Source organism: Aotus nancymaae, unplaced genomic scaffold, assembly GCF_030222135.1.
Source record: "Aotus nancymaae isolate 86718 unplaced genomic scaffold, 86718_ANA_hifiasm-v0.15.2.pri h1tg000010l, whole genome shotgun sequence".
NCBI lineage: Eukaryota > Metazoa > Chordata > Mammalia > Primates > Aotidae > Aotus > Aotus nancymaae.
In genome coordinates, this window is record NW_026988421.1 from 78,560,916 (window position 1) to 78,583,713 (window position 22,798).

The 22,798-nt window shown below is 38.8% G+C and overlaps 1 protein-coding gene and 1 pseudogene across 5 annotated transcripts in view; both read left to right on the top strand.

Annotated features, from left to right (window-relative positions):
* BMPR1A (bone morphogenetic protein receptor type 1A) overlaps positions 1-22,798 on the top strand; it is a 164,989-nt gene that overhangs the window by 47,108 nt on the left and 95,083 nt on the right. The window contains exon 1 of one of the 5 annotated variants that reach the window (XM_064374413.1): positions 12,371-12,456. The exons of 3 other annotated variants lie outside the window; for them this stretch is intronic. The gene's annotated coding sequence lies outside the window, so the exon portion shown is untranslated. Of the gene's footprint in view, positions 1-12,370; positions 12,457-18,040; positions 18,251-22,798 lie in introns of those variants that run through there. One more of the 5 variants, XM_012472616.3, reaches the window with a different exon arrangement.
* Positions 2,940-3,115, top strand: LOC135274118 (U2 spliceosomal RNA; annotated as a pseudogene).

A 22,798-nucleotide genomic window follows, 5' to 3' on the forward strand; every position in this document is an offset into this window, starting at 1 on the left:
GCGCTATCATGGCTCACTGCAGCCTTGACCTCCCCATGCTCAGGTGATCCCCCCGGCTTAGCCTCCTGAGTGTGCCACCATGCCAGACTGATGATTTGTATTTTTTGTAGAGATGAGATTTCACCATGTTCCTCAGACTGGTCTTGAACTCCTGGGCTCAAGCCATCCACCCACCTCAGCCTCCCAAAGTGCTGGAATTATGGGTGTGAGCCACTGTAACCAGCCTAATAGAAGCTTAGAGATGAATATCACCTAGTTAGCCTTGTTTTTATATGGTATCTATGTGAATTTTGACTGTTTCTCCCCTCTCTTCTTTAGTCTTTACCGCTTTTTTTTTTTTGGTTCATTCCTGTCAGCAGACAATCTCTGGTAGAGACTTGGTAAGAAAACCCAAGCATTCCCTTAAAAAAAGCTGCCGTCCCCTTCCTTAGCCAGATGCTTCAGGGATGGTCTGCTTGCAACATCTCCTCTCCTCCACCTTCCTTCAACTGTTTAATCTGCCTGATTCCTATTCTCCTGTCTACCACAGATTGCATTCCTCACATCATTCTTGTCAGTGTCATTGAGGGCCTCCATGGTTCCGCCCCATCTCCTTTAGTCTGGCTCACCTGTGCCAAATTCTTAGCCACTGTGACTCAACTCTGCATACACATCTTTCAGCACAGTCCAGATGGTGGTGAGGTTTGCACCAGATCAGGGCTGAGGATGGTGTCTTGTTAGCTTATGCCCTTACCCTGAATCGCTTAACCCCTGTGTGCAGTGAGTATCATAATTCTGGCCTTATATACTACATACTATACCCTACATTTTGAGCTAATTTATGAAAGTATAAAAAGTAGGACTTGGAAAGTAAAAATAACCCATGTTGAAGAATCTGAACTATATTAGGAGTACTTTTTGCCTCTGTTTTGCAAGTACAAATACTGGAATGACTATGATGCAGAGGAAAGGGAGAAGAAACTAAGAATTTGATGTGGGATGTCACATTCAAATAAGCAGATTTTTCTCCTTCAGAACATTTGTTTATAACCTAGGTCATTTAACCAGTCCAAGTTCAAGTAGCTCTCAGATCGGCTGGTACAAGCTTGAGGGAGAAAAAACATCCTTACAGATATTTCTCATTCATTTATATAGAATATTAGCAAAAAAAGGTGGGGGAGTTAATTGGGAGCCTAAGGCAGGAGGATTGCTTGAGCCCAGGAGTTGGAGACCAGTGCAGACAACATAGTGAGATTCTGTGTTTACAAAAAAGAAAAAGATTAGCCAGATGTTGTGGCACATGCCTGTGGCCTCAGCTAGGGATCTGCACTCTTGCCTGGGCAACAGAGCAAGATCTGGTCTCAAAAAAAAAAAAAAATTTAAGTCCTTTTTTTCCTGCATAACTTCCTAATCATAGGAAAAGCCAGTTGTCAAATCAAAGTGAAAAATTGTTTTCTTTAAAATGAAGTCAGTTGGGTAGAATAAAATGTAGTGGTGTTACTGCCATAGCCACAACTCTAAAGCACAACATAATTGTAATAATGTCACAAGCTTACTAAGGTTCCTACATGAAACAGAAGAAAATTAAATTTGGTGTTACTTAATTTTTTAAAGAGACAGCGTCTTGCTTTGTTGCCCAGGCTGATCTCAAACTCCTGGCTTCAAGCAGTCCTTGGCTTCCACAGTGTTGGGATTCCAGGCATAAGCCACCTTGCCTGGCCATTACTATTTTTAATAACAATTTACATCAGCCAAATTTTTCTTTATGGTTTCTACTTTTGATGTCAAACTTAGAAATTTCTTTCCCCATTACAGTAGTGTTTTCCAGTTCTTTTATAGTTTTACATTTTCTATTTGAACGTTTTATTTATCTGGAATTAGTTTTGTTGCATGAGGTAAGGATCTAACTTAATTTTTTCCCAGAAGGTTAGCAAATTCTCTCACCACCTTTATTGATTTGAGATGTTGCTTTTATTATATTCTCATATGTATTTGGATCTACTTTTGGTCTCTCGTGACCTGTCTCTTGATAGTGGAATCACACTGTTTATATGAGTATAGCTTTGTGTACATTTTAATACTTGGCAAAGCAAATCTTTGTGAGGATAGTTGTTTCAAAAGTGAGGATGTTTATTTTTCCAAATGTCTTCAGAAATTTTTGGTCTGATTCTACTTAAAAGCCTGTTAATAATGATTGATTGATTGATTTGATTTGGAGAGGACCACCATCTTTACAGTATATAGTTTACTGTTTCATAAAAAGGCGTGTCATCTTTCCTACGTTGTGTTTTTTTTGACTTTCAGTAAAGTTCTGTAATTTTTCTCATGTGTGTTATATTTTTGGGTGCTACTGTGAATGATACTATTTTCCTACTAAATTTTCTAACCAGTTTTGTTAATACATAGTCAACCTATTAATTTTTATTAAATTATTCGACATGTTTAACTTTCTTTTTCTAATAATTTTTCCGTTTATTCTCTTAGGGGTTTAAAAATATATCATCTTTAAATAATGATAACTTCGCTAAATAAGTTTTAATATATTCACAATTGGGACTTAGTTACATTAGAAGCATTTATTATGGGATAATGTATGGGTTTGGTTAGTGTTCTATATCACATGGTTTTCTTTTCTTTCTTTCTTTTTTTTTTTTTTTCAGAGAGAGTCTTGCTATGTGGAGTGCAGTAGTGCCATCCGGGCTCACTGTAGTCTCCACCTCCTGAGTTCAAGTGATTCTCCTGCCTCAACCTCCCGAGTAGCTGGAACTACAGCCATGTGCTAGCATGCTTGGCTGATTTTTATGTTTTTAACAGAGACGGGGTTTCACCATTGTTTGCCAGGCTGGTCTCGAACTCCTGACCTCAAGTGGCTGCCCACCTTTGCTTCCCAAAGTGTTGGGATTACAGGTGTGAGCCACCGCGGCTGGCCACACATGGTTTTCTTTATAGTGCAAGGTTGGATCGCTTCTCGGCCTTTCGGCTAAGATCAAGTGTAGTGCAAGGTTGGTGTCTGATGATTTCCTCAATCTTTATTTTGTGAGCACCAGAGATAACCCAAGTATTTGTGTTTTTAAACACCTTTATTTGGTCAAGTATGTCTCATATCTATAAAAAGTTTGGAATTTACTTTAGCTTCATGTTTGTAGGTGTTTTTATGCTATAAAACTTACCATGTTTTATGTTTGTTTGTTTGGATTTAGAATAGCAGAAATTTATTGTCTCCCAGTTATAGAGGCTAAACTTCCAAAATCGAGGTATCCAAAATACGGGTGTCCGCAGAGCCATGCTCCCTCCAAAGGGACCAGGGAAGGATCTGCTTCTGGCCTCCCTCCTAACTCCCAGTAGCCTCAAGTGTTCCTTGGGTTTTTAGATGGCAGTTTCATCCCTGTCTCTCCCCATGTCTGTGGTGTCATATCCAGATGTCTCCTTTTTATAAGAATGCTAGTCATATTGGATTAGGACCCACCCTGATAAACTCATTTTAACTTAATTACCTCTGTAAAGACCCTGTTTACAAATTTATGGTCTAAGGTACTGGAGGTTAGAACTTCAATATATGAATTTAGGCCGGGTACGGTGGCTCACGCCTGTAATCCCAGCACTTTGGGAGGCTGAGGTGGGCGGATCACCTGAGGTTGGGAATTTGAGACCAGCCTGACCAACATGGAGAAACCTCATCTCTACTAAAAATACAAATTTAGCCGGGTGTGGTGGCACATGCCTGCAATCCAGGCTACTTAGGAGGCTGAGACAGGAGAATCGCTTGAACCTGGGAGGCGGAGGTTGCAGTGAGCCGAGATCATGCCATTGCACTCCAGCCTGGGCAATAGAGCAAAATTCTGTCTCAAAAAACAAAAACAAACAAACAAATATATGAATTTAATTCATTTATGTTTTTATTTTTATTATTTTGAAATCATTTCGTACTTAGAAAAGATGCAGGAATACCATTGTGAACGCCTGTACTTCTTATACCCATGTTCACCAATTTTTAACATTTTCCTATATTTGCATTATAATTCTCTGCTTCTCTCTTCTCTCCTACCTGTGTACACACACACACACACACACACACACATTTTTGAGAGTGAGGTATATATATTATGCCCCTTTACCTTTACTATTTCGGTTTCCATTTTCTAAGGACATGGATACTCTGCTATGTAATCATACTTCAGTTATGAAATTCAGGAAGTTTAACATTGAGACGGCACTTCAGTCTGCAGTCTATATTCTAGTTTTGTCAGTTGTCCCAACTGAGGGTTTTTTTTTTTTTTAAGCATTTTTCCCCTCCAGTGGGAGGATTCAATCTGGAATCACATATTGCATTTGGTTGTCCTGCCTCTCTAATCTCCTCTACTCTGAAGCAGTTCCTTAGCTACCTGTTGTCTTTCATGACATTAACATTTTTGAAGAACACCAGGCCAGTTATTATAGAATATTCCTCACTTTGGGGTTGGTATTTTCTCATCATTAGATTCAGGTAGTACATCTCTGGCCAGAAGTCTGCATAAATGACGATGTGACCTTCTCAGGGTATCAGACTCAGAAGCATACTAGGTCCTACCTGTTATTGGTCATGTTAATTTTGATCACATGGTCAAGGTGTTGTCCAGTTTCTTCTCTCTATGATTACTATTTTCCCCCTTGTAACTAGTAAGCAGTTTGTGGGGAGAAACTTCAAGACCACACATTGGCAAAATCCACCCAGGCTCAGCTCCTCAATATCCAGGTAGCTGATATGGAAGGCCTGCTCCTCAGAGTGCTCACTGAGTACACGGCAGCAGGAAGGGTCCAGGGCGCCCAGGGAGCAACTGTGGAGGGACAGAATCTTCTCTCCCACTGAATTTCGTAGAGAATCCCAGGTGCAGCCTGGGCTCTAGTTCTGAAGACCATCCAGGTGGGAGTCCACACCCGATCTCAATGAAACGCTTCACTTGGCAGGTCATGGTGAATTCTTTGTGGTGGGCTAGACCGGACTCCTGGGTCACCGCCAGCTCTTCTGCACCACCAGCTCCTGAGAGCACTGACAGGGTTTACACTCAGACTGCTGAGGGGAGACGGGGAGCTGCATTTCCATGCTGGGGGCTCCTGGTTAGGACAGCAGATGGAACTGGGGTAGCAGCTGCTGCAGTAGTAAAAACTGGAAATTCCTCAGGCAGTGAAGAGTCTAGGGGAGAAAAAGAACTAGGCAGCCTGCAGTCCATGGTAGTGCCGGAGCCTTGCTCCTCTTCATGCATTCCCTCCTCCTTCCCTGTGGGCGCCACCGTTACTAGCCCCCAGGTGCCCTAATATACCGCCGACCAGCATTGTGCCTTTTGTGGGTCATCCAGGTTGTTGCATGTGTCAAGAGTGTTGTCCTTTTCTGTGGTTGATTATCATTCCATTGGATGGATGTGCCAGTTTTTTATTCGTTTACCTTTAGAAGGACTTTTGTGTTGTTTCCAGTTTTTGGCAATGATGAACAGAGCTGCTCTATACATTCATATATAGATTTCTTGCTTGCACATAGGTTACATTTCACCAGCGAAGTACCTAGGAATGGGATTACCAGCATATTCCTAAAGAGCTATATGCCTTTTAGTTTTCCAGGGAGTAGGAAAGACAAGATACATGTTTGATTCTCTCCTTTTACTTAGCAGTTTTTAAAAATAGAATATTTCTTAGAGCAGTTTCAGGTTCACAGCAACATTGAAGACGTACGAAGAGTTCCCGTATCCCCCCCATCCACACATACATAGCCTGCCCCACTGTCAACATCCCCCACTAGAGTGGCACATTTTTTCCAATTGATGAATCTGCGTTGACATATCCTTATTACCCAAAGTCTGTAGGTTTCATTAGGGTTCACTCTTGGTGTTGTACATTATCATACTATATATTAAGTGCAGAGTGATGGCTATTCACCATTATGGTATCATACAGAATAGTTTGACTGCTCTATAAATCCTCTGTGCTCTCTGCCTGTTTCCTCTTAACCCTTGGCAACTGCTGATCTTTTTACTGTCTTCACAGTTTTGCTGTTTCCAGAAATGTCATATAGTTGGAATTTTAACAGTTTTTAAAATAATGAATTGGTTTCCTATCTTCTGTGAAGGTGATTTTCTTTCCTTTTTTTTTGAATTGTTATAAACTCATTTATTGGGGTTCAGTCTATTGTAGTTCTTACACTTGTTGAAGCTCAAATTGTTCATTTTTTGCCAAGGGGAGCCTCTTCTGTTAGGCTCCTGAGTTCTTCTGAAGTGACTCAAATAGTCTTTGATTAGTCTCCTCACTCCCTTATAAAATGAGACATTTCAGGAAGATCTTTTACAATTTCTGCCTCACACCTGGAATATCTCCAAGAAGCCTTGGATTTTTTTCAGTGGGAAATGATATTTGAAAACCACAGCCAGGATCGTCGTAGGGATATTCTTCATCTCTAAGTCTTTTCAGTGGATAGTGCTAGGTGGTACTATCCTGGGAATCCTGATTTTCAAGGACATAGGTATGGTAGAATATTTGCTAATTACTTATTTATTTTGTCACGCATTATGTCTTGGACAGTTACACAACAACAATACTAATATACCCACCATGGGTTGAAACCACTTAAAACCATTCTTTGCATGCGCTCTCCATTTCCCCCTCTTCCCTGTACAGTTGTATTCCATATATCATCAGGTCATGTTGCCGTTAGAGCACACACTTGTTATGCGCCCTTGTACTCTCTTCCTCTTCATCCCTGTGTGGTCTACAGGTGACTATGTAGTGTTCACCTCTAGTCCTATGTCAGTATCCTCTACCTACACTGGTTCTCTGAAACTCATTTTCTAGTAGATTTCTCTAGAAGGGCTCCTGGGAACAATATTCTCTGAATTTTTGTATGTTGACAATATGTGTAATGTTTATACTTGAAAGTTCTATTGGCCATAAAATTCTTGACTTTCGTTCTCCTTCCTTGAATATTTTATTTTATTTTCTGGCATATAATATGTTGCTTTTGGAAAGTCTGTTATTAATGTAGTTTTTTTTCCTTATAAGTTACTTGATGCTTTTGCCTAGATGCTCAAATTTATTTTTTCCTTAAAAATCTTGCAATTTTGCTATATCTTGGTGTGGATTATTTTGGCTCAGTATTCTCCAGTATGTAATATGTGCCTTAAATACATAGTTTCTAAATTTTTTCTGGTGTCATGGAATATTGTCCTGGCTGGCCTCTAATTCCTGGGCTCAGGTGATCCTCTCGCCTCAGCTTCCACAATGCCGAGAGGTACAGGCACCACCACATTTAGCTCTTTTTTCTTAATTTTGGCAAAAATTTCTTGGATTACAGTTTTTAGTGTTGCCTGTTGTTTTGCTTTTGCCTTCTCCAGGGATTCCTATTATATAAAAAATCAGAACAATTTTTGTTACTTTCTTTAGAATCCTTTTATTTGTTCCTTTGGTTTTATTTCTCAAATAAATTTTTTATTTTTTTATTTTATTACTTACAATTTTCTTAATGTTTTTAGCTCATTTTGAAATATTAATAATAGGTTATAATTTTAATCTCTTTTGTGTTTTTGGCCTTCTAGCATAATTTATTTGTCTGTAAGGATGTTGTTTTGTTCCCTATTCCTTCCCCATTTTCTTTTTTGAGACGAAGTTTTTGCTCTGTTTCCCAGGCTAGATTGCAGTGGCGCAGTCTTGGCTCCCTGCAACCTCTGCCTCCTGGGTTCAAGCGATTCTCCTGCCCCAGCCTCCCAAGAAGCTGGGATTACAGGCGGCTGCCACCACATCTGGCTGATTTTTGTATTTTCAGTAGAGAAAAGGTTTCACAATGTTGGCCAGGCTGGTCTCGAACTCTTGACCTCAGGTAATCCACCCGCCTTGGCCTCCGAGTGCTAGGATTACAAGTGTGAGTCACTCTGCCCGGCCCCTTCCCCATTTTCTTATAATAAGTTCTATGAAATTTGGATCTGAAAACTTTGCCATGGGTCAGTTTTATTGGAAATTCGTTTTCCTGAATGTTCGGAAAAATACACAGTGACTCAGGATAGCATTTCTAACTTCACAGAATTGTTTTCTGTTATGAAAGACGGATTGTCTTTGAAATCTCCTGTTTCTATTACTGTCTCTCACTTTTATGTGGGGCTCCTCTTTCCTTAGCTTCTGGATAACCTTTTTCTGTTCAATTTTGTTTTAATTCTCAGCAGGGTTTTTTTTTTTTCTTTCTTTCTTTTTTTTTTTTTTTCCTGTGTGAGCAAGGCTCTGTCCTAGAAGGGAGGTCTGGTTAGTCATTTTCAAGTTCGGCAGGGCTTGACTGCTATGTCCACTTCAACCCTCATGCTACAGGCCCTGTGCACCATCTGCATCTTCAAATGTGCCCACTGTTCATTCCAACGAAGACTTCTTTGTTATTTGGCTTGTAGAGGGACATGTAAGAAGCAAATCAGTATTTACCTCTCTCAAGGCCGGAGATTTGCAGGCACTCATTTTGTTTGTAACTGGAGATGAGAGTTCAGGCTGAACACTGGTTTAAAAATCTTTATATGGAATAGCGATACCCTGGAATCTAGGGCTGAGATCCTGTGCCTCACACCTGCCCACATGGCCAAGTGCCTGCCTGTGGCAGTGACTTCTTAGTGCTTGTCCACATCTAGGTCTTCTTTAGTCCCAGGCTGATGGGAACATTTAATTCCTTTTCTCCTTGATGTTAGGTGAGATCAGGTGACTGAAGCTGGCCAGTGGACTTTGAGGTAAGTTGTGTTACTTCTGAGTTGGCATAGTGAAAAGCCCATGAAGCTGCTCTGGTCTCTTTCTTGCCTAGTATATCCCTGGTCATATGATTCATTTGATGCAGGAACAAGGTGGTCAGCCTGGCTCTTTGAATAACTGGAAATAGCCCCTGCTTGCCGATGTTGGACATATTTCATGAGGCAGAAGTACCGTTGTGCTAAGCCATTGAAATTTTGGGGTTATTTGTTACCACAGTATCACTTAGACCTATTCTATGTAATATGGCAACCACTAGGCTACATGTGGCTTTTGAGTACTTGAAATGTGGCTAGTCAGAATTAAGATGTGCTGTAACTTTAAAGTAATACTATATTTGGAAAAAAAGATGTAAAATATCTTAATTTTTATGTTAATTATATTAAATAACATCTTGTGCTCATTGGGTTAAATACGATGTATATTAAAATTATTTTTGGTTTTCTCTTTAGTTTTTTCATGAAGCTGCTTAGGAAATTTAAAATTATACACATGGTCACATTTGTGGCTAAGCCACAGCACTGACCCTACCGTAGTAATTCAGTACCCCTCCCTCATTTTGGCAAAAAGTGGGCGGTTGATTGTCTAGAGAAACTGAATCAGTGAAACTCCAGATTTGAAGAGCGTACAGAAGAGATGTTTTTATTGAAAAATTAGAAATTTATGCGTGAAGCCTGGTGCTTCTTTTGCCTGTGCATCTCATCTCTTAAAAGTAATGGCACTTAGTACGTCAGTGTCATGGATTGTGGTAGTAGTTGTTATCCTTGAGATTACTGATAGGGTAATAGTCTCCAGGCATACCATGGGTTCTTCAGTTCTGAGTGGTGTAGCTTCTGTACATGTTAACTGTGAAGAGGAAATGATTTTTCCAACTTCTTGCAATACTCTTATTTATGTCTGTAATGTGAATTGTGTAGAGGAGAATTTGTGGTCATGTGATGATTAGGCTGATGGTTTCTGCTAGCTCTGGCAAAAGGTGAATCCAGTTGCTTTCTAGCACTTTTCCCACTAACCCTGGCTCTCACCCTGTACCTAATCCCATGCTTTTACTTTAGTTTTTGTTTTATTTTTTTGAGACAGTATCTTGCTCTGTCACCCAGGCTGGAGTGCAGTGGTGTGATCACGGCTCACTACAGCCTTGACTTCCCAGGCTCAAGTGGTCCTCTCACCCTAGCCTCCTGAGTAGCTGGGACTATAGGAGTGTGCCCCATGCCTGGCTAACTTTTTAAAAATTTTGGGTACAGTTGGGGTCTTGCCATGACTGGTCTCAAACTACTGGGTTTAGGCAGTCTTCCTACCTTGGCCTACCAATGTGTTGGGATTATAGTCATGAGCCACCGCACCCAGAATCACCTTTTTTGTTTGGAACATGATACCTTTTTTTTTTTTTCTTATGGAAGCTTGAGGGTACCAAATTAAGTTCTGTCAGTTTCTTCTGTCTACATCTCAGATCACTGTATGAGTTCTTTTCTTCCTTCTCTGCTTTTTCACATGAAGTTTTCCTGTTTTCTAAGGCTCAGTCCTTATCTTCTGAGACCTCCCTCTCATTATCCATCTCTCCATCCTTGACTGTTTATAGTTCAGTTGTAACACTGATCAAATCTCCTTCAAGTTCAAAACAAACCAGCCAAACCTTCCCTTGATACTGCCATTACCTCAGAGCTATGTACTGTGCTCCTCGCCCTCCCCTCTGGACTCCTCAGGGTGCTAGTTGATGCCTGTGTAGCCCCTGTCACTGTTTCGTATACTTCTCCCTGGCCACTGCCCGGTTGGCAGCTACCACTTCCCTGGAATGGATCAGCAACCCCAGTAGCAGATTTAACTGCTGCCTGGATGGTTTTTGTTACTTGTTCTTTTTTGCAGTGTTTCAAATTACAATCATCTTTTCACTTATTTTTTTTTAAAGAAGCTCATTTAAAAAATTCATCCTGCAGTAGAAAATTTGGAAAATAAAAAATTATAAAGACAGTTATCAAACTGTAACACCAGCAGTACCTACTGCTAAACTTGAGGGCAGATCATTTCCATCGCTCTCTTTTTAAAAGCATTAAACAGAGAAGGATCACACGGTGCTTATTTTGTGATCTGGTTTTTTTCTATCTTAATATATTGTGAGTATATTTCCAAGTACTTATTCTCTTGTGGTATAATGTTTGTAGTTACACAAAGTGGCAGTGTTGAGACTGTCCTGGTTCAAATCCTGGCTTCAGTTACTTGCTGAAATGCGACCTAAAGTAAGTTACTGCTCTGGGTTTCAGTTTCCTCATCTTGAAGATAGTGATAACATTCTTACCTAACTTCTAGGGTCGCTGTAAGTATTAAGTGAGATAACACATAAAAATAATTATTGGAACTTAATAAACATCAGCTGTTATTACAATATTGTCTGACTGTACTATAGTTTGCATTATTTTTGTTTTTGCTTCTCCTGTCACTAAGCATGTTGTTAGACCATACGTGTTGCTAAATCTGGATGCACAACATGATTTTTTTTTTAATGTGGATTTTTATTAGTAGGATTGCTGGGCTGGTGGATACATCACTGAGTTGCTAAGTTGCTCTCTAGAGAGGCTGCACTCATTTATACCCCCTGAGACTGTACAGAAGACCATGAACTTCACTACATGCTATTGCCCACATTTTGTGCTGTTCCCTTGCTAAAAGTGAGTAACAGTATGATCATGTTGTTACCTCTCTCTTGCCAAAATATTGGACTTGATGATAAGGGGATTACTGTGACATCATGATTGCCCACAGATGTTTCTTTTTTCTTCCCTCTCGCCACCTCCCTTTTTTTTTCTTGAGACGGGTTCTTGGCTCTGTCCAGGCTGGAGTGCAGTAGCACAATCACAGCTCACTGCAGCCTTGACCTCCTGGGCTCAAGTGGTCCTCCCACTTCAGCCTGCTAAGTAGCTGGGACAGCAGGCAGGTACCACAACACCCAGCTAATTTTTGTATTTTTTGTAGAGATGTGGTTTAACCATGTTCCCAGACTGGTCTTGAACTCCTGGGCTCAAGAGATTCACCCACCTTGGCCTCCCAAAGTGCTGGGATTATAGACCTGTGCCAACATGCCTGGCCTCACAGATATTTCTTGATCTACACTTTATTCATTATTTAGGTCCAACTTCAGCATGTATCATGTATTTATACACAGGTTCTAAATCTTTCTGTTTTAAAAATATTTGTTTTTCTATCTGAAATGAATTTAGCTTTCCTTTTTAGTCTAGTCTGAGTCTGTGTGTGAGTAAAACCCCAGGACCCTGTAGCTGATTTTACTATTTTTTGATAATGGTTGTTTGAAACAGCTTTATTAAGATATAATTCACATACCTTACAATTATTTAAAGGGCACACTTTAGTAGTTTTTAGTATACTCACAGATCTGTACAACCATTATCACAGTCATGGGCAACTGGTACAGGATTTCAGAAGAAAATGTATGGCATTAGGATTATAAGTACAGTGTTTAAGAGTCTGGCTAATCTAGGTTTAAATGCCAACTCTACCATATATTAACCATGTGACTTTGAGAAGGCAACTTAACCACCATGAGCTTCAGTTTTCTTTTCTTTTCTTTTTTTCTTTTTTTTTTTGAGATGGAGTCTCACTCTGTTGCCCGGGCTGGAGTGCAATGGTGTGATCTCGACTCACTGCAACTTCCACTTCCTGGGTTCAAGCGATTCTCCTGCCTCAGCCTCCCGAGTAGCTGGGATTACAGGTGTCTGCCTCTACACTCAGGTAATTTTTGTATTTTTAGTAGAGATGGGGTTTCACCATGTTGGTCAGGCTGGTCTCAAACTCTTGACCTCAGGTGATCTGCCCGTCTCGGCCTCCCCAAAGTGCTGGGATTACAGGTGTGAGCCACTGTGCACAGCCTCAGTTTTCTTTTTTTTTTTTTTGAGACAGAGTCTCACTCTGTTGCCCAGGCTGGAGTGCAGTGGCACAATCTCTGCTCACTACAACCTCTGTCTCCTGGGCTCATGCAATTCTTGTGTCTCAGTCTCCCAAGTAGCTGGGATTACAGGTTCGAGCCACTATGCCTGACTAAACCCCGGTGAGATGGGATTTCACCACGTTGTCTAGGCTGGTCTGGAACTCCTGACCTCAGGTGATCTGCCCACCTTAGCCTCTCAGAGTGCTGGAATTACAGGTGTGAGCCACTGCACCTGGCTTGAGGTTCAGTTTTCTTATCTGTAATATAGGATTACTAGTGGTATCTGCCTCATAGGCTTATTGTAAGGATTAATCAAGATAATAAGTGTATAGAATTTAGCACAGTAACTGGCACATAGTAAATTTTCAATAAATGAACTCAGTAAATATTAACTGCTATAATTTTGTTCTTAAATCAACCATCAACTATTTGATGTTATTAGGTTTTGTTTTAAATACTGGAAGGTGTTTCTACCAATGATTCAGAGTGTTTGTATTATTCTTCTGTATAAACTTCTAATTACTCTCTGAAAATACAGTTTGTTTCCTATTGATAGAGAACGATAATATTAGCTTACACTTAGAGAGTGCTTACTGTCTGTCTGGCACTGTTCTAAGTGCCACACCTATATTAACTCCTTTGATCCTCATTTTACTGATTGGGTATGGAGGAGGTTAAACAACTTGGTCAAAGGATTACAACAGGTAAATGGTGGAGCCAGGTGTCTTAACCGTGGTACTCAGTCTGGCTACAGAGCCCATGCTCTTTCTTATCCCTGCATTCTTCTCTTTACTCTCCTTCCTAAAGAATGGTAGATGAATTCCAAACATCCTGACATCTTGGCTGCTGAGGGTTCTGTATGGATAAGTACTATGAGGTCTCTAATGCTTGGTTGGAAGGAGAACTAAAATGAACAGTTGTGTGTGCTGTGGGCATGGGCCTTAGGGCAGCTGTATATTTATCATCTGGGTCAGACCATACATTGATGATCCTGCTTCACCACCTTAGAATCCAGACTCTCCCCTGTGGGACCATAACCAGCCACAGGATCCCCTCCCTGACCCTCTTGTGGAATGCCTGTTTGAACTTGCACTACTCCCTCCTTGCATGCTATCAAATCCTATGAATCCTTCCAAGGCCACCTTAAATTACTTCCCACCTGTGAAGCAATAAACTTTAGTGCTCTTCAGTTAATCATGTGTGTGGCGGTAGGACATCTGCAGTATCATCTGTTACCATTATTTAAGTTGGAGTATCTTTGTCTTGGCTCCTCATGTTGATTTCATGTTTCCTGCAGGCGGGAAACTATGTCTTAAATGTTTCAAAATTTGCTTTAGTGGATCCTGGAAGTATAACCAAGTGTTTTCTTTTTTTCTTTCAGTCTCACTTATTTGTTGATAATAGAATATTCTCTGAAATTCAAACATACCTAGCCTCACAAACTTAGTCCCAAAGGTACATGATGCCTTTTTGTAAGAGGGTGGGCAGTCCCTGGTGGGCTGCTGGATTATGCATTATGTTGGGGTAGTTGCTTCTAATTGTCTGTCTGCAGCTCCTCAGAACCTGTTGTTGCTTCCTTTTGAAACCTTCCTTGATTGCCCTAGTTGCTGCTCATCCTGCATCCAGGCCTCTCCCTTAGGCATGTGACTCACAGATTTAAAAGACAGTGTTGTACAGTAATTAACTACCTGCCTCTCATCACATAGAGACGAGAACTTAAATGTAGGCTTCCCAGCTAAAACTTTCTTCCCTGTATGTATATGCACCCACAGACATGTAGCAACGCTGTCCCACACCTGGCCTTTTGGAGGAAATATTGCTAGACTATTTCTCCTGTTTAAAATCGCTAGTTTGCATATTCCTGTACAAGTGATGGATTTTACATGGATGCTCTTAATTGAAAATAATTTTATTTTCTGTACCATCTAGAATTTTGTTAGTCTCATTGATGCACACATCTTGGGTGGGTGACAGTTGAGTTTTTTGTGAAGATAATTTTAAGTTTTTAGTAAATAACAAGTATTGCATGACAGTTTAATTGGACCAAATTCTGATATAACCTGTACATCCTTAAGGTGATAGACGGTTATCATTTTCTATGAAATGTAATTAGTTTTTCAGGAAACTTCGTCCACATAAAGAAATTGATTCACCCTTACTACCTGCTTAGCAACCCTGAAAAATAATTTAAATATAATCTTAGAGTATGCATCATTAGGAAATCTATTTTGAGAAATAAATTTTAATATATTCTATTAATAATAGGACATTTAGAAATGTTATTTTTAAAATATATTAGAAATAATAGGACATTTGGAAATGACATTCTTTTTCTTTTTCTTTTTTGTTTCTTTGTTTTGAGACAGGACTCAGTTTTCTAGGCTGGAGTGCAGTGGGGCGTGATCACAGCTCACTGCAGACTCCACCTCCTGGACTCAGGCGATCCTCCCACCTCAGTCTCTGAAAATGCTATGGTTTTATCTATTTTAGCAGTGTAAAATAAAATCTTTATGAATTATATATAGTATAATTGAATTGGCAAAATAAAAGTCCTTGCCCTCAAATTGCTTATGATATTGTTTCTGAAGCACAGACATAATCTTTGACCTTTTAAGCAAAAATTAATTTTTCATTCAACCTTTTTATTTTGGAAGACAGAGTCTCACTCTCTTGCCCAAGCTGGATTGTAGTGACGCAGTCATCGCTTACTGCAGCCTCAACTTCCTAGGATTAAGTTATCCTCCCACCTCAGCCTCCCGAGTAGCTGGGACTACAGTTACGTGTCACCATGCTTGGCTTAATTTAACATTTTTTGTGTAGATGTGGTTTCGCTTTATTGCCCAGACTAGTCTCAAACTCACGGGCTCAAGTGATCCTCCTGCTTCAGTCTCCCAAAGTGCTGGGATTACAGGTGTGAGCCATCGTGCTGGCCTTTCATTCAACTTATAATTCACAGCTTACAGAAGAAAAGTTTTAAAATTACGGACGGAGGAAAGATCTTTGGGACTTGCTTATAAATATATTAATGTTTGATTTTAATAAGCTCTGTCATACTAACACTGTTTTTTAAGCTTTGTATATAAAATTACTACCCATGACTAGTCAAATATGTATTTTCTGCAAATTGTTAAAAATTTACAAGTTGATAGAAAAGTTAAATGTATAGTGAACATCCTTGTGTCTTTCACTAACTCAGTGGGTCAGTTGCTAACATTTGCGTCATTTGCTTTCTCTTTCTCTCTGTTAGTAAAGACATACATACTTTTTTATTCCCCTGAGCCATTTGAAAGTAAGCTGCAAACATCTTGACATTTAACTCCTAAGCATTTTAGCATGTGTATCCTAAGAACAAGGTTGTCTTCCTGAAGAGATACAGTATTAATACAATATTATTTAACATATGACCCCTATTTAAACTTTATTTATTTTCTCCCCCCCAGAAGAATTCTTTATAGATGTTTTAGTTTTTGATCTAGAAACCAAAGTTAAAAATATATCTGTGTATGTATGTATGTGTGTATATATATGTGTGTGTGTGTGTGTATGTATGTATATATATATAGAGAGAGAGAGAGTGAGAGAGAGAGAGAGAGAGAAATCTATATTTGATCCAGAAATCAATCAAGGAAATATACACACACACACCGCCACCCACCCACGCTGTTTGGCTGTCATATTTCTTTAGTTTCCTTTTTTTTTTTTTTTTTTTGAGACGAGTTTCGCTCTTGTTACCCAGGCTAGAGGTGCAATGGTGCGATCTCAGCTCACCGCAACCTCCGCCTCCTGGGTTCAGGCAATTCTCCTGCCTCAGCCTCCTGAGTAGCTGGGATTACAGGCACGTGCCACCATGCCCAGCTAATTTTTTGTATTTTTAGTAGAGACGGGGTTTCTCTGTGTTGACCAGGATGGTCTCGATCTCTTGACCTTGTGATCCACCTGCCTTGGCCTCCCAAAGTGCTGGGATTACAGGTGTTAGCTACCGCGCCCGGCCCTCTTTAGTTTCCTTTAATGTAAAATAAGCCACTACCCCACCTCCACCTACCAACCCACAGTGGTCTTTTATGAAATCTTATATTTTTTCTTTTCATATATAAAAGTTATCCCACAATTTGCTGATTATATTTCATGACTAGATTAAAATAAAATAGTTTGGAATGAGTACTATATAGATGGCATTGTGTATTTTCCATTGTATTATATTAGGAGGGGAAGCAAATTTTTTTTACATGTTGTATTTTCCACTATATAATAGTTTAGTATTTGTTTTAACATATTGCTGTTAAAGATTTGTGATACTGTGTCCTTAAATTTCAAAATACAGTTTTATAGTTTACACTTAATTTTGTTAGTATGTTATATTACAAAATTACAGAAAGTGCTGTCGTAGACATTTATGTACATTTACATAAAGTAATAGACATTTATGTAATGTGGGCATAGATTAACCATATCTGCTCTAGATAGGTTTAATCTTACAAGGATCTATCTATCTACCTATCTATAATGTATATACCCATTTTAAATAATAACAATAAATGAATAAATCTGGCCCAACCTTCTATCTTAAGAAATGTTACAGCAACTTTGAACTCCTTCATGCCTTAAGACAATTACCCTTCCCTTCCCAGAGGTAAGCATCCTCCTAAATTTGATGTTATTCCCTTAGTTTTTTCTTAAGTTTTAGCACATTTGTGTTGTACCTTTAATATACTTTTTTTTTTTTTTAGCTTTTCCTGTCTTTGAGCTTTATATGAATGGCATTATGCTGTATGTATTCTTCTTGGACTTGATTTTTTATTTAACATTACAATTTTGAGGTGTTACTTATATTGACATAGTTAGCTGAGTTTCATTAATTTTCACTATTAGGTGATATAAATTATGAATGTACTACAGTCTATTTTACTATTGCTTGACACTCCGGTTTCACCTAGTTTTTGCTGTGGAAAAAAAATACTGCTGTAAATATTCTTTTGCGTGGCTCGTGGTAGCTAAGTATAAAAGGTTCTCTAGGTTATATACGTAGAGCTAGAATTGAGTCTTGGCTGTGGACACCATCAGCCTTACTAGGTATGGCAGAATGTCTTCTTTTACACAGTTGTGGAATAAGCCAAATGAGGAATTCAGGAGGAGCAAGTTTGTGAGACGATGGACAAGTAAGATAATGTGTTTTGCATTCTAGCCTATTAAATTAGAAATGTTAAGTAGGCATTTGAGATGTGTTTACTTTTTAGCTCCACCCATCTTTGTTTTTTCCTGGGTTGACTCATTTAAGTTTGTCATCTTTCCCTTCTCCTTAAAGTGGCCTTTAAAAAAAAAAAAGTTCAATATCATGGTACAACAATTACTTGATTGTAATGGAAGATATGTTCAGTTTTTATATTTTCAGTCTCAGTCCATCCATCAGATGCAGCCTTTTTATTTTTATAGACTTTGAACCACAGAGCTACATTAAGCCAGTTTGCTGGTTTCCAGGGATGACATAAAGGAGAAGTGGGTAGAGAGTGATGCTGTTGGCAAGTGTGCGTTCCAGGTAGCGATTCGCAAAGGGGAGAAAACATAACAGAAAGACGGGTGCAAGCTAAAACAAATAAGCCAGTAAGTAAGTAAAAAACCACAACATTCTTTTGTGATCATTTAGATCTGAAACAAATAGCAGCATGTATTAATAGTCCCTGATTATTTCACTGTATTATGCCATAACTCTGGTATTATAATGTCAATTTTGAATTTCTTTATATGTTGAGAGGGTGTAATCATGCACATTTTAACAGACCTGGTGAACCCTTAGCAATCTTGAATCACTCCCTGATAATTCCTGAATTAACAGTAGAAATTTAACTATTTTATAGAGTGAAATTATTCTAGAAGCTTGTTCCATGGGACATTTAAAGCAAATTGTCTATTGATAATTTCTCAAAAGCTCTGTAGAAAAAAAACAGATGATATACAATATATTTCTCTACCGGCTGAATAGGATTTACATGGAAAAGGAAAGAGGGTGTTATCAAAAAATTTAAATGTCTTATTATGTTCCTAAGTTGTAGAGCAAGAATGGGAATGTGGAAGTCTTTCTTGCTGAAGACAGGCCAAGGTGATGAGACATCAGCTGGAGGGTGGCAGAAGATAAGGAGGGTAATCAGATACCATGACGGGAGGTTTCCTAATCTGGCTTAGCAGTGTTGTTTGCTAAAACAAGAATTTACCCAGAAGTACACATATAGGCCTGGGAGAAGGTTCAGGAGCCTGGTTCAGTTGTCCAAGCAAAGAATCTTTGTTAGCGCCCAGGGTTGTGCAGTTGGTGGCTTACCTGTAAGCCACCATTTTACATGCCCACTGGCATTGTATGGGAGAGCCAGTTTTTTCACATTCAGTGACACTTGTTAAAGCATGGTAATGAATGTCCACATTTGGTATTATCACCATTTTTTTTTTAATTTTAGCTGTTCCAGTAGGTGTGCAGGGATGGTCACAGCATAGTTTGGTTTGCATTTCCCTTATGTCTAGTAATGTTGACCATATCTTTTCATGTGTGTATTTGCCATCTGTGTATCCTCTTCAATAAAATATTGCTTTGTATTTTTTGCCCATTTTCTAGTTGAATTTTTTCAATTGTTGTTGAGCTTTGAGATTTCTTTATATATCCTAGATGAGTCTTTTGTCACATGTATAGTTTGCAAATACAGTTTCTTAGCCTGTACCTCTTTTTTTTTTTTTTTCCTTCTTAACAGGGTCTTTTGAAGAGCAACGTTTTACATTTTGTTGAAGTTCAGTTTGTCATTTTTTTTTTTCTTTCATGGATCGTATTTTTGGTGTCATTTCCTATTCCCCACTGTCCAGTTCCACACGGCCACGAATCTACTCTTGCCTCTGCAGAATTGCTTATTCTGAATATTTCCTATAAATGGAATCATATGTCTGGCTTCTTTCACTTAGCATATATTCAGACCTTATCCCTGTTGTATCATGAACCAGTTGTTTTTATGGCTTCATTTATTTTTATGATTGAATAATGTTCCATTACATGAATAAGACCACATTTTGTTTAGCCATTTGTCAGTTGATTGGCAATTAAGTTTGTTTTCACTTCTTTGTCTACGCTAGTGCAGCTGCGTGTGTATCCTTCAACCCTGCACCTTCCTCATACAGGATGCACACATGTACCCATGCGAGTACCTGTGTACAGTTTTGTTTTCTTTTTTAAATAATGGAGGATTAACTTATTTTATAGTTTTTTTTTTTTCTTCAGATATTTGGGACATTTTCTATGTCTCTACAAATAGATAAGATATATGTTTGATTCTTTTAAATAGTGTATAGTGTTAATGTGGCTGCTTAATTGATCCTATACTAATAAAAATTTAGGTGCATTGGGTAACTTCCTGTTTTTCTTTCTTATATAACAGTGGCACCAGGCACAGTGGCTTATACCTGTAGTCCCAGCACTCTGGGAAGCCAAGGCGGAAGATCACTTGAACCTGGTAGTTTGAGACCCACCTGGGTAACATAGGGAGACCTCATCTCTACAAACAAACAAAAAATTATCCAGGCATGGTGGCACTTGCCTGTAGTCCCAGCTACTTTGGAGGCTGAGGTGGGAGGATCGCTTGAACCCAGTAGGTTGAGGCTACAGGGAATTATGATTGCACCAATGTACTCCAGCTTGGGTGACAGAGCAAGACCCTGTTTCAAAAAAAAAAAAAAAAAAAATAGTGACAGTAAGCATCCTTGTATATGTGTCTTTTTTTTGATGCATAGCTCATTTTACCTACTTTTAGATTTTTTCTCTTGAATGTCATTTAGAAGTGTGTTGATTACCTCCTATAGGCCAGGCACTGTACTGTGCTTCAGACGCTAGGGACACAAGCACTAGTAAAATGCTATTTTACACGATTAGAAATCATTGAAAAAATTTAGGCTCACTTACATTTTTTAACTTTAGTACATTTTTAGAATGTACTAATGTGACTGTTTTAGAACACTTTATCACCTCCCACAGTCACTCTGTTCTACCTCCTGATCTAGGCAACCACTGCTTGTTTTCTGTCTCTAAATTTGCTTTCCCTAAACATTTCATATGCATTGCAAACATACAGTATGCAGTATTTTACATTGTTTTCTTTCACCTAGCATGTCTTTGAGGCTGATGTATGCTGTAATGTGTATCAGTATTTTGTACCTTTTTATTGCCTGATGGTATTCTATTCTGTGGTGATGCCATACTTTATGTGCTCAGCAGTTGATGGATGTTTGGATTGTTTACAGTTTTTGGTTATCATAAACAAAGCTGTTTATTTATTTGTAGATAAATATTTATGTGGGCACATATTTGTCTTGGGTAGAGGAAATTTTGGATCCTGTGATGAGTTTATGTTTACATATAACTTTTAAGAAATCAGCTGGGCATCGTGGCTAATGCTTATAATTCCAGTGACTCGGGAGGCTGAGGTGGGAGGATTGCTTGAGCTCAAGAGGTCAAGGCTGAAATAAGCCATGATCATGCTACTGCACTCTACCCTGGGTAACAGAATCAGACCTCACTTCTAAAAGAACAAGGAAAAAAAATGTACAGACTATTCCCCAAAGTGACTGCATCATTTTATAGTCCCATCAGCAATGTATGAGGGTTCCAGGTTCTCCAGGTGCTCATCAACACTTGGTATTGTCTTTTTTATTATGGCCATTCTGATGGCTATGTACTATATCTCATTGTAGTTTTAACTTGCATCTTCCTAATGACAGGATGTTTATAATCTTTTCATGAAGCAGAGTTATATTTTAGAAACACAAGTCCAGTGAATAGAGTTAAGAATGGAGGTGAGCTACATGAAAAATGAGCACCCACACTAGACAGTGTGTGTAGAGATGGGGAGACATTTTAAAGATATGTGTATCAGAGTTAGAATGAGCAGCATTTAGTAACTCCTGAGTATAATAGATGAAGCAGAGGGAGGTGGGGCTTGTGATCCCAAGATTTTAATCTTTGGCAATTGGGCACTTTTTGGCTAATGGTACTACCATTTTTAGTATGGTACTACCATTAGACAAAAAGTGACTACAGGTACATAAACAGATTTTGTGCTGGTGGATGATGGTTTTTATATTGATCCTGTTCTCTGGATGTGTCACTGGAATAAACATTTAATAGGGAGTTTGGAAACATATATGTAGTTCAAAAGAAGGATCTGGGCTGAGGCATAAATTTAAGGGAGTTTACCTTGTGTAGACAACAATCAAATTCATGAAAGTAAATGATGTATCAGTTCCTAAGTCACCCTGTTTGCTGAGTTACTTGTGGCAAATTGTCTAAACAGTAAAAGAATTTAATATAAAAAGATCTACGTTAAGATGATTCTAGGATTAATTCATTGAGGCATGACAGCATCACCAAGACCTAGGTTCTTTTCATCTTTTAATGCTGCTGCTGTTCTTGATCTGTTGGGTTGTTCTCATGGTCCAGTTCTTCTTTACACATTCAAAACCAGAATTGCATGTAAAAAGGCTGGAAGCATCTTGGGTCTTTTTTCATCAGCCTAGAAAACCTTTCCTAAAAGCTCTCTAGCAAACTTACTTTCTTGTCTTCTTGGCCAGAATTGCATTAGATGTGTGTTACCAGACTACCACTGGCAAGGGGAATGAAAATTGCCACAGTTGGTGGTTTAGACCAGAGCTTTCTAGCCCAAGTATCTTTTTCTGTTACCTCTTCTGGAAGAAGCCATTTCTCCTTGCCTTTTGATTCTGTTCTATAGTTTAGATAGGTTAGATTTTCTTGCAGACTAGTTTTGTATCGCTGAGTTGTTACTATTCAATACCTCACAACAGCAAGTACTTGCCAGAATCCTACTCTGTGTCATTCACTGTTCTGGATTCTAGGATATGGAAATAAATAAGAAACTTGTAGTTTGACATAAATATAAGCTTAAATAGAAGAGTGCTATGATAGATTTGTACACCAAAGTTCTTCTGGATTATGGATTTAGTACAGCTGTATATATGTTTGGTTTTATGAGTAAAGACATCTTGAGTTTCAAAATCAAACTTATATTCAATTTATAAATGAACTTTTAGAAATTTAGAACACAACCCATTCATGAGTTGACCGTCCCTTTCTAGTTACGTGGTTACATGTTTTATTATAGGAGTGCA